Source organism: Tachypleus tridentatus, chromosome 13, assembly GCF_004210375.1.
Source record: "Tachypleus tridentatus isolate NWPU-2018 chromosome 13, ASM421037v1, whole genome shotgun sequence".
Taxonomy (NCBI): domain Eukaryota; kingdom Metazoa; phylum Arthropoda; class Merostomata; order Xiphosura; family Limulidae; genus Tachypleus; species Tachypleus tridentatus.
In genome coordinates, this window is record NC_134837.1 from 104106169 (window position 1) to 104119338 (window position 13170).

General features: G+C 32.6%; 1 protein-coding gene across 1 annotated transcript in view; it reads left to right on the plus strand.

Moving 5' to 3' along the window:
• Nucleotides 1-13170, plus strand: part of LOC143237006 (fat-like cadherin-related tumor suppressor homolog) — a 333382-nt gene that overhangs the window by 73460 nt on the left and 246752 nt on the right. The window lies entirely within an intron of this gene.

Sequence of the window (13170 nt, forward strand, 5' to 3'; positions counted from 1 at the left end):
TTCTCAGAGAAAATGACTAAATTTTGTGGAGAAAATCATTGTTACTCTTATTACTTCTGTAGTATATCTTTTTTTTTCCATTTTACTAGAACAAAGACAAAAGCCAATCATAGCACTAATAAGATAATTTCAATTTTATTTAATACCTGCTTTTAAACAAAATATGTAACCATTTTTTATATATAAAATAGCGTCTGCGTAAACCACAAAGTGTATTTTTAACCTTTGCTTTTACAACTGAGATCATATTAACTGTTTACGTGTTTGTTAATTGTTGGCGTTTCTGATAGCTTTTATTTTTGAAGTTCGCTCAGAACTGCTGGTTACATATAAGTGAATGGAAACTGTTATGTAGAGTGATCGTGAAACCTTCTAATATCTGTTGTTTGTCTAACGATTTACACTGAATGTACTTCGTTGACTTTGTCTATGAAATTAAGAAACCAGACATTTATTCGACGTGCATATATAAATTCACTTGATCTTAGTCGGAGAATGTAAGTATCAGCTGTTTAATGGATTATATCAGGTGACCAAACTTGTTTTATTTAGTCTCTCAGACGAATTCCGTAAATATGATCTTTTTCCATTTCCAACGTAATTATTAATCACATTAACTCAGTGTTTAAATTTTAAAAAAAATATTATCCTACTTCTCTTTTTACGAATGAACATTTCTTCTTTCTAACTTATTGTGAGATATGTATGGGAAAAAAATCTTGTAATATCCAATATTTCAGTTTATAGGAAAAAAATACATTATCTCGAACTCTTGCACAATACTTTATTTATTGGACAAAATCTCAAGCGTTTCATTGGTTTACGTTTTGTCACGTGCTGAATCTCACTGATCTTTGTGCTCTATTTTTCTTCGATACTCCACTGATCCTTTGCTATCGTATTCTTATCCTTATGTGCGAGACGAAAGTAACAAAAACGTGTATCAAAGGAACGACTTTTTAGACTAATGCGATCGAACACCATATACAAGTTTATTCTGTAAAACAAAAAACCGGTAGGCATCAAAATATCTGAGCAATGCATCTTTTCTTACGGAAGGTAAAAAGTTAGGTTCATTCGCAGTAAGGCATCAAAAATAAAAGTTCTTTCAAAACCATAATAGTAAATGTTTAAGAAATAATACGAACAGCTGAAAATAAGATAAATCACGCGACTCCTTACCAACCCGTCAGACGTTCTATTAATAAGACAATTTGTGAATTGTTTATTAAGTTGTTGTATATAACAAACGTTGGCATTATAATGCAACAAGCGAGACATAACTGGCATGATAATATACATCTTCTTATTGAAATGCCTATTGAGTCGTTAAAGAATGATGTAATGTTTGAAATGTTTTACCATACGTACACTGCTACCATACTTGATGTACCACCAGCGAAGTTGTTGTAAGTCTTAAGACAGTGTTTACCATTCTTCATTCCCGAAAACATAGTTGAAATGATTCTTGCGTGACCACAACTTCCATCTTTCCGAGGTCTTTCTTTTCATTCATTTTTTACTCGATTCATCTATAATTGCTACTCATCTGCTCATTACACGCAACATTTATAATAACTTGTAAAAAGCCATAAGTGTTAAAATATTTGGCTGAACTCATGCTTTATTATAGTAATTTAAAATATTTTGTTTAAAGCTTTAGTTGGTTGATGCGTAAAACGATTTGTGAATTTAAACGTTTTTTACATACTACTATCTAGATAATGTAAAGCATAGAACATTAGATGTGTTATCGAGGATGATTTTACAATAATCATGATGTTATTTGTTGGGAATATTTGCTTCCAATTATTTTTTGTTAAAATTTATTTTGTTTTAAAACTGTATTCACCTGAAGTGTAGCGAATTTGTAGTAAGGTATTCCAGAGATAAATCAAAAACGTGTTGGATCACTGAGTAGCTTGCAAACTTTGAATTCAAAAGTTTATAGCTCCCTTGCAGTTGTCCTAGAATCAAGTTCCACATTTTGAAGAATGTGTGCGTCATAAAGAGTAATGATCAAATTCTAATATTCGATAAGGGTTGGTAGGGGGCGCTGTTGACAAATTGTGTTCTGTCTTTTGTATCAGCTCCAAACTAACGACAGCTAGCGCAGGTAGCTCTTTTTAAGTTTCACGCGAATATGCGAAATAGTTAGGCAGTATATTTATAAATATATATATAGAGTGAGAGAAAGAGAGAAAGAAATTAATGTTTAAACAGTTAATCAGAATAAAATAAAAAAGAAGGACTGCGTTAAAAATTGACATTTATATGAAAAAAATAACCCCAAACAAAAATCAAACCAAAGACACTTTATAAATTAAAAGAATCCCCAGATATGTGGGATATAATATGTATCCTGGGTTTTGGAGGCTATTGAAAAACTAGAACCAACATTGCGATTGGGATACATCGTCTATTAGTTTTAACCTCCGTTTGCCAGTCTCACATGAAGAAATTTATAAAATTAACATAGTAATAAAAAAATACAAAATAGGAGGGCGAGTTATGGGTGCTCAAACCTACAAAGACCCACATTTATATCACCATTTACTGCCTGCAGACAGCTGTAGTAAGGTGACTGCTCTTTAGGGTAAAGGAAGATGAAAATGAAATAAAAAAAAACGAAACAAGGTACTGTGAAGGATATTGTTTTAGTTTGTTTGCTTTTAAATTTCGTGCTAAGCTACACGAGGGCTATCTGCGCTAGTCGTTCTTAATATAGCAGGGTAAAACTATAGGAAGGCAGCTAGTCATTACCGCTTACCGCCAACTCTTGGGTTATTTTTTCCAATAAATCGTGGGATTAATCATCACAATGAAACGCTCTCACTGCTGAAAGAACGAGCATGTTTGGTGTGATGGGGATTCAAACCTGCGACCCTCATATTGCGAGTGGAGCCCAACAACCACCTGACTATGTCAGGCTCCACTTGGGGGTACATAAGATAAACGTACTTCCTAAGGCTGGCATTCCAGGCCCTATTATAGTAGTAAAGTACTAATTAGTAGTATACTCGACAAATTATGCTACTATAAAATCCCAAACAAGTTATTTAAACTAACTATTATAACTTCCAACTACCACCTATTAAGTCCATTGCAAATTTTCAGACTATGCATACGGTATCCATCCCTATAATATTTTATAGGAAACCTTCAGTAACCTCTTTTTACTTCTTTATATTTAGGCCAGGTGGTTAATTTACACGACTCGTAGTCTGAGGGTCGCGGGTTCGCATCCCTGTTACATCAAACATGCTCGTCTTTTCAGCTGTGGAGGTGTTAGAATGTGACGGTCAATCCCATTATTCATAGCCCAACAGTTAGCGGTGGGTGGTGATGACTAGCTGCCTTTCCTCTAGTCTTACAATGCAAAATGAGGAACGGTTAGCGCAGATAGCCTCCGAGTAGCTAATATTTATTTAATACATTATTATATTTATCACAGAATATTTTTCTAATGTTATGCAGTTTCTTTATTAAATATTTAAACATTAAGAATGAAATATTGTAATTTATTACAAAATCTGAATAAATGTGAAGTTATAATGCTTGTAACAGAAGAGTATGTCACGTCACATTAATATTAAAATAAGGTTACCATATTTATGATGTGTGTGTGTGTTTTCTTTTAGCAAAGCCACATCGAGCAATCTGCTGAGCCCACTGAGTAAATACGTAGACTTACCGCTGTACCAGCGGGGGGGTGGGGGGCATATTTAGGAAAATAAAAATATTTTGTTTTTCAAGCATCATTAGATCGATATCATTATCAATTATTTTAAGTTCCAGATAAATATTGTTAGTAAAATTATTTATCTCAGAATTGTTTATGCTAATTAAATCATGCTATATATCTGTAAGGTAAAGCAAATATGTCCGGGTTTATGCAATATTTGATTGTCCTATTCTCATAAAAATAAAAATTTGCAATACAAGTTGCACAGTTAGCTCCCTTTGGAACTCCTGTTGCTTGTTTGAATACCTGGTGATTTAAAAAAAACATAATTATTCTAAATACAGTAATTTAATATATATATTATGTTTTTGGAGCTATATTTTTATTCCTGCAATACTATGAAAGGATAACAGAGCTGTTCTATTAAAGAATGCTGAACAGAAGTTAAATTTTTCAATAAAATAATGGTATATAGTGTTGTAAAAATTAAAAGGTTTAAATATCTTTCACTTGCTTACAGTTATTTAGGTAGTGTAAGATAGGTTGATTACTTTTTATTTTCCAAACGTGTGTCTTTTGTTATCGATATTTATATTTTTAATCTTATCAACTAAAATATTAAATAATTTTTAATTAAATAGCTAGTTGCTCAACAGTTGTTTTTATAATAACTATATGTTTTTGAATAACTACGTATTTAAACAAGTAATAGCAATTTTAATGAGAGCTAACTATTGTATTTGTATTGCAAACCTATATTGATAAGTGAATAAGCCCGAACAATTTGTCTTAACCTACAGTTTTTATATAGATAATTTAATTAGCGTAAGTAATTCCGAGATAAATAATTATATTAACAACATTTATCCGGCAGAATTAGAAATTGAAAATAGTTCAATATCTAATGTACAGATACATTAGTTAGATCTTGAAATTAAAATAGTTGATAATGATATCGATCTAAATATTTTTTGATAAAGAAATATTTTTCTTTTCCAATATGCAGCTTACCTTCGTTTAATAGTAATGTACCATAATTTTCTAGTTTAAGTATTATAACTTCATAATTATTCAGATTTTGTAAAATTTGTGATAAATTACAATGTTTCATTAATGATTTGAAATATTGATACACAAATTGATATTTAGTGGATTTAATAAAAAAAACTCTGAGCAGTCCCCTTCTCACAACTGTCTGGAGGCAGTGAATGGAGATATACATGTGGGTCGGTGTGGGCTTGAGCACCCACATCTGGGTCTCCTAATTTCTATTTTATTTATTTATTTTATTTTAGTGAAATTTTTCATATGAGACTGTTGAACAGAGGTTAAGACTGGTAGACGGTGTATCCTTACCAGGGTTCTTTTTGTTTTTTGTTTTTGAATTTCGCGCAAAGCTACTCGAGGGTTATATGCGCTAGCCGTCCGTAATTTAGTAGTGTAAGACTAGAGGGAAGGCAGTTAGTCATCACCTCCCACCGCTAACTCTTGGGCTACTCTTTTATCAACGAATAGTGTGATTGACCTGACCGTCACATTATAACGCCCCTACGGCTAAAATGGCGAGCATGTTTGGCGCGACGGGGATGCGAACCCGCGACACTCAGATTACGAGTCGCACGCCATAACCCACCTTGAGCAGTCACTTTCAAAACCAACGACACATTTTATATTCCATATTACTGACTGTACCCTAGGGATCCTTTTAATTTATGCAACGTCTTCGGGCTTGTTTTATGTTTATATAAGCATACTAGCGCTCACTCTCAATGATTAATTAACATTGTAAAAACACGAGGGTTTGAGTTGCAATATATACATGCGAAATAAGCCTGCAAACAGGTACATCATTTTTAAACTCGTAATATCTTGGTACATGATAGTTCCGGTTATTTGTGTAATCTGTTTAAGACAGCCTCAGTACGTATGCACTGTGTTTAGAAAGTATCGATTAGGTGGCGAGAAATTAAAGCCTATTTATAGTTTATTACCCCCTTGTATACTGCACGTATCTAACTTGTTATAACAATTCTCATTTATTCTAACGATATGGGATTAAAGTATAGTCATTCTTATGATAATACTTTGTTCGAAAAGGATTCTATATTTGAAATACATGTAGACTAGTATTAAGACTTAGATATGAAATGGATATCGATATTACAAAAGGGATATTTTTTAGTTACACATAAGAAACTAAAATAAAGTCACTGTTTTAAAAACTTAAGTCCTACTCATAGTTTAAGAAAATAAAAGAGCAACTCGTCATGTACACTTCTAATGATAAAAGTTTTGCTTTTAATGTTGAGAAGTAGATGCATTTTTTAGGACATGAGCCACCAACACGTGGTTTATGTTGTTGTTTTTAATTTCGTTATCAATATCACAAATTAAACACACTTGTTGGTTCCACAACATTTTATTTTTCGCTTTTACGCATTTTTCTATTTCCAAAACGTCGCTCACGTGCTGTGACATCACAGTTTTGGGAGTTTTTCAACCTGGTAAGGTATTTTATGGGAAAGCGTCGGTGCTATGTGCACTAACTAAATTTAATAAGTATTTAAGCATTTCTTTTGTACGGATACAACAGTGATTCCAGACATGGAAAAAAAACAGAAATGTTTATAACGTAGGGCTGCTTTCCAGTCTTGATGCACACTTCAACAGATATAAACTGTTCTTTAATTTTTAGCTCCCTCACCCAGTAATTCAGCAATTTCGATACCAGTGACGAACAGAGCACACAATAGTTATTGTGTGCATTTGTACCTAACAGAAATAACAATCAACTGTAATTTCTAACTTTAGGAACCGTACATACACAAGTTATGTTACTTGTCAGGCATGGAGTGGTAAGAAAATTACTCAGTATAAATAGCAGAGGAGGGTTTAAGTTAACCAGTTCTAATCATCCTTGTGGTTAAGATGTATCAAACATACTATAATTTACAAATTAAATAATAACACAATTTTATGTCAGAAACAACTATCTTATCAGGCTAGTTTATTAGTTCGCTCATCTTAGCTTTGAGTCTGGAAATAGGGTGCGTCTTTCTTTGTTACATTCTCAGATAGAGCATAGGTTCCTTCCGTCTCGGGTTCATTGACTATAGATAAATTAAAAGCCAAGTTGATGTTCGTTTATAAAAAAAATTAAAATAGAACACGATGATGCTTGATTAAAGATGACTGAATTAGTTTTAGTTAGCTATCTTGATCTTAAACACTCATCTAATTATATAGTTTCACAAAGGTGAGGTAAGTGTTTCAGATATTATATCAACCTGTTATTTAATATACATTATCTTATAACTGTTTTATATACGGGTAAAAGTTGAGTTACTATTCGGTATAAGATCTGTCAGTCAAGGGATTTATAAATGAATAGTTTGAAAATACTAAAATTACCAAGAATGACAAAAGAAAAATTCAGATATTTGAGTACTTTATTTAAAATTAAAAAAATAAAATATTTGTGTACAAACACAGTATCGAGAATTTTAATAAACTATTATAATCTGGCCAGGTTTTAATGTCGTTTAATTTTTCTGATGGTTAGAATAGATACAATAAAACATGTTTATACATAACAATGACAAAGAGGATTTTATTAAAGTCATACGAAATCATTGGTGCAGTATCCCATCATTCTAGGTTACCAAAATCAATAATCATTTTCGATTTTTTTATGCAAGCGAAGTTCAACCTTCATTTCATATCATTCCTTTAGTTACCGTGACTCACACTCCTAATAAGTGACGCAGTACATAGAACCTTAACCTTAAGCGAAAACTAAAATAAGTTTATAACTGAACACAATAGGTGCAATACTTCTGAAATGTCACAATCTACATTAAGCTGCATAAGTAGATTGTATTGTCACCAATATAACATGAGTACGATGAAACAGTTAGTGCGATTCATCTGAAGAAGGGCTTCAACTCAAAAATAAAATTTTTGAAAGTAAACGTAAACATAACAATTATTGTGTTCTAATTTTATAATGTCAAAGTTTTATTATTGAATAAATAGGATTTAAAAATTATCCCAAGGAAAATCATAAATAATGAGATTGAAACTAAACTTAAAGTATTTTTATACATAAAGAAAGAGTAAAAGATGAAATGCTGATTAATTCTATCGCTACAGTCTGGTAAAAATACACATGTCATGACCTCTTACAATATTACATTCATAAGTTAGTTAGGCCACTTATTAATTAATTTATATCTATTTATCTTGACCTGAATCTACATTTGGTTTCGGCGTGACTAAGTTATGATTAAGGAAACGTTTTTTGTGCAAAACTTGGAATCAAGCATAATTTCTTAGTACTAAATAAAACTAAAACAATAAGACACAAGAAAAATAAAATGACAGTGTCGTTAATAAATGTTTTACAGATCGTTTTAGACTGTTTTAATCTGAAACCAATGTTTATTTGCAGAAGCTACACTTTTGCGACACTAAGTGCATTACAAATGACACATTTTCATTGCAGGCCGTATATTGTCAGTGAACTACAGAGCTATATATCAATTTACATACCTACATGTCTGGAGGTCAGTATCTTGACGAAAATCTGTCAAATGATTTAAACACGGTGTCGAAATAGTGTATTTGTTACAATCTTGGAGATTTGCTATAGCTGTGAGCCTGTAATCCTGATGAAAACTAGAATTTGCGATTCTTAATTGCATGAATTTTCTCACGGATCAGAAATATGTAAGCAACAGATAAATGTTTTCAATGTTGTCCCTGGAGTAGAGATCTGACATATTCAAGTAAATGTTATCCACTGTTATAAGTTTGAGATTATAACAATGAAACATATGAATTTAAACAAGAATTTGACACTAATATTGTGGAGTCAGAGGTTACTTACTGGTTAGATGCTCGATCTGTGAATATGAGGGTTCACGTTTCATTGCCAAAAGAAAAATGCACTCCGCACTGTAAGTGTGAGGGTCTAATCCAACTTTTTGTACAGACAAGATTTGGTGGACTGTCGGTTGAAAAGTAATATAATCCTTCTGCACCTCGAAGATTCAACACGCACAAAAAGCTATTATCACAAAGCGCTAATCCCACTAATCCTATTTAGACTCATCTGCAGATTTAATGAAGTTCAAATGAAAGATTTCAAAATTCTAATAATTACATTTTTTGATACTTTAACTTTATCATCTGTACTTGACCAATTTTAGGATATTTTAACCAATCGCTTTCATCAAAGTTTTAGACTTGAGATTATTTTGACACACGTACAATCTTATACGAAAAGCCTGAAGATGTAAGTTATTTTGAGATCAAAGATAGTTAAACGTTACATTTTTCGTAACGTAGTCCTATACTGTAAGTTACTGTTTCACATGTATTCATGATATTTAACTAACAGTAAATTACTGTTTCACGTGTATTCATGATATTTACTTTAACTAATATCAGCTCTGTTGATACTGTTGTTTTTGTGTTGTTGTTTTTCACAAGCCAAATCAATATTATTAGATAATCATATTTTTAACAGCATTGGTGGCTGAACGTTAAATCCGACGGCTTACATTGCAAAATATTGGGATTCGATATCTGAGGTTGGCAGAACACGGATAATCCAACAACACAATGCCATCGAATGCTATTTCTTAAGTGTTGCTTTTACTAATATTTTGTCTGCAGACTTACAGTACTAGGAATCGGACTTCGATACCGATGGTGGGCACAGCACAGATAACCCATCGTGTAGATTTTGCTTAAGTTCAAACAAACAAACTGATATCTTCATGAAATTTCTGCCACGGGACTTGCTGCGCTGTAAGACAATAATCTCTGAAGACCAAACGTGTAATGATATGGTTAAGTTTAATTTAGGACGTATTTGAATACTGTATAGAAAGAGCAAACTATTCTACAGTCGTTATGCAAGAGAGTAACATCATATTGTAATAAACAAGTTTCGCTAAATGTCGATTCTTCAGTCAGCTAGTGACGTAATTTTAAACAAAAATTACCAAAGAAACCATTCGTGTGAAACATTAAATGTATACAATAAAATATTGGTACGGAGTTATTAACGTCAAGATAACTATCATGATGACATAAAAGTTGTCAAGATTTAATAGAAACTGATCTGAAGAGAGAAACTACTAAGCTTAACGGATTACTTAATTGCGAAAAACAAATATTAGTTTGTATTTACTACCATAATATCAAAAAGTTATATGTTACTTATTATTTCGAGTTACTATATATCCTGAAAGGAACACTTATAGTACTGAGGCAATACCAGAAACGTAAGTTTATATATAACAAATGTCTAGTATGCATCTGAAAATTTCAGTCAATTCATATGAGATAGATATATATGTATTTATTATAAAGATATCTCGCGTACCATCTTCGAGCAGGCGATGCAAGTTTCAAATTGAGCAGGGATTTATTCATTTTAATGAGAAATATTTTGAGTAATAAAACGCAAAATATTTCACTCCTTCTGCTTCGTAACTCGGAAGTAAAAAGAATAAACAGAAATAAAAATAAATAAAAAAGAGAATATATTTTTACATCTCGTATCTTCAAAGATCACATATTACCTGAATGTTTTTTTACAAAATTAACTTATTTTTAAATCTTGTGGCTTTTGAGAAGTCACGATTTTCTTGTTTGATGTAAATATAAATTAATTGGTTCTTTTTTTGTGATTAGGTTTAGTTGGGGAGATTTTATTGCTCCATAGTGAATGCAAATAACGTTTTGCAGCATTACTGTCAGTTACAGTCACCTTCCGTGACTTGGAAATCTTCCAAAAGATTTATGTCAACCGTTTTTATAAATCTTTCAATATTACTAAATTACACTAACATAAAAGATATAAAATAAAATAAGGTTTATTATAAATTGTTTTGAATTTTGCGCAAACCTACACGGGGGCTATCTGCGCTAGCCGTCCCTAATTTTGCAGTGTAAGACTACAGGAAAGGCAGCTAGTCATCACCACCCACCGACAACTCTTGGGCCACTCTTTTACTAACAAATAGTGGGATTGATCGTAACATATAACGCCCACAAGGCTGAAAGGGCTACCATGTTTGGTGTGATGGGGATTCGAACCCACGACCTTCAGGCTACGAGCCGAGTTCCTTAACCACCTGTTCATGCTTATTATAATTATATTCTACCACGACTCTTCTTTTGCACAGAAAAAAAAATATTTATGTTTTAAAAAATATAACGAAACCATATCTCATTATTAAAGCAAACGTGATTGCTTGCATGTTTTTCTTTCTAAAAATAAACATTTAAAAAATCTTAAGGTATTTATATTGCCATTCCTGAGTTGTATTTTTTTTATATTTTAGGTTGTACTTGGGTTCTTTAGATCTAGAATAAATTAATTGTTTTACTTGCAAGACAATATAGCATGGTCCGTTCCTAATCGACTCTGAAATTATTTTTTCGACTCTAAGCATCAGTAATTTCAATTACAACCTTTGACGAACTCGTCTTTTCAGAATATGTATTTAAGTATACTTCACAAGATCTTTAAAGCAATTATAACATTTAACAGTCACAAAGCAAAAATGTTATAAAATAACACCAAACTCAGCTACTTTTCATGCAGATAAGGTACCTGATAATTAAGAACGTGATTTAAAACCTAGATGAATGAGTATTTGATGGAGGTAGCTTTATATTTTTGTAGAAGTGATGATACGTCATTTCAATACGGAACATATTTAGTTATCTTGAACATCAAGTGAAACCCAATATCTTTATTATATGTTTAAATATCAGAATGTTAGGAGGGTCATCTGGTGTCGTTAATTTGTTTGTTTGTTTTTTAATTTCGCGCTAAACTACACGAAGACTATCTGCGTTAATTTAACAGGCAGTTATTCATCACCACCCATGGTCAATTCTTGGGCTACTCTTTTACCATCGAATTGACTGCCACATAATAAAGCCCCTACGGCTAAGAAGGCATGTTTAGTATGACGGGAATTCGCATCTCCGACCTTCAGATTGCGAGTGGCATACCATAACCCTCTGGTCGTTTCGGGCCTTGTCGATTGGTATTTTGAAAGATATGTTTTCAGGACATCTGTAGCAACTAAAGTGACTGAACGTGCGACAGTCTCAAAATTACACTTCATATATGCTCGGTGCAATCGAAGCCTGGAATATAATATTCTTCATGAATATTGCAAACCAGCACCATAGGTGGATTAAGAGTCAACATCCGCTATGATAAAGTTTTGTTTATTTTATTTGTTTGTTTGGTTATGAATTTCGCGCAAAGCTACATGAAGGCTATATGTGCTAGCCGTCGCTAATTTAGCAGTGTAAGGCTAGAGGGAAGGCAGCTAGATAGTCATCACTATCCACCGCCAACTCTTCGAACCCACCATACTCACATTACGAGTCGAGCTACTTAACTACTTGACCAATATGATGAAGTTAGGACGACTCTTATATATAGGGTAATAATTCATAAATTGTGATTGTTATAATATATGGCATTAGTTCCAAAAGATGCTGAGGCCAGAATGTCTCCCCATGCTAGTTTTTACCCGAACCATACTCTTATTGTTTTCATCGCCGTCATAAGCGTTGCGTTCTTATATGACATGGGATTTGATATGGCTTTAGATGTGCTACAAAATCATATACTCTTGTTGACTTAGCTGTAAAAAAAACAACAAGTATTGCTCCAATTGTTGTCAATCTGCTGGATTTGCATGTTTTTATCACCATTGCTTGCAACGTCTCGTACTTCGTTGTGAATGAAATACACCTCACTAAATTTATAGATTGAACTCCCTGTCTTGTATTCAACTCGTCATGTTTGCGAACACTTGATTTAGTTTCAGACAGATATCCTACATTTACGATTAGTGCAAGCAAAAATCAACATATAACGGTAACCTACTTGCATGAAAGCCTTCTTTGTGTATCCGGGTAACTGTATCATTGGTTCGGAGGCACATGTACATTCTTCTAGTGACACTTTGAAACGCTTGTAACCAGTTTGGAACTGCTGCTGTGATTGACTGGCTTCCCTTTGTTCTATCGTTTTCCATGAGTTAAATATCTAAATGACGTCTTTGAAATCTAGCCATGGTTTGTTAACATTTTTGTGGGCTTTAAATTCAATGATACAATTAAGAATGACAATTGTGTAAGACGCATGTACATATAGCATACTTTATAGGCAATCTTTTGTGTTTCAGCTCGCATAGATGCTCATAAGGTGTTGTTTTTTTTTGCCATGACAATAAACATGAAGAGAGTGCGATTCACACTATTTTATACGATGATTTTTCACGAAAAGTTGTTTTTTCATACCTATACATATTTTAATTTCTGTATTACTTTTTCCATCTCGTGTTACAATATTACCTGGGTATTTGATGGATTCATTTCCAATATAAAGTTTACATTACGGGACAGCAACCTTTTTTGCTGATGACCACACATTTTGTTAT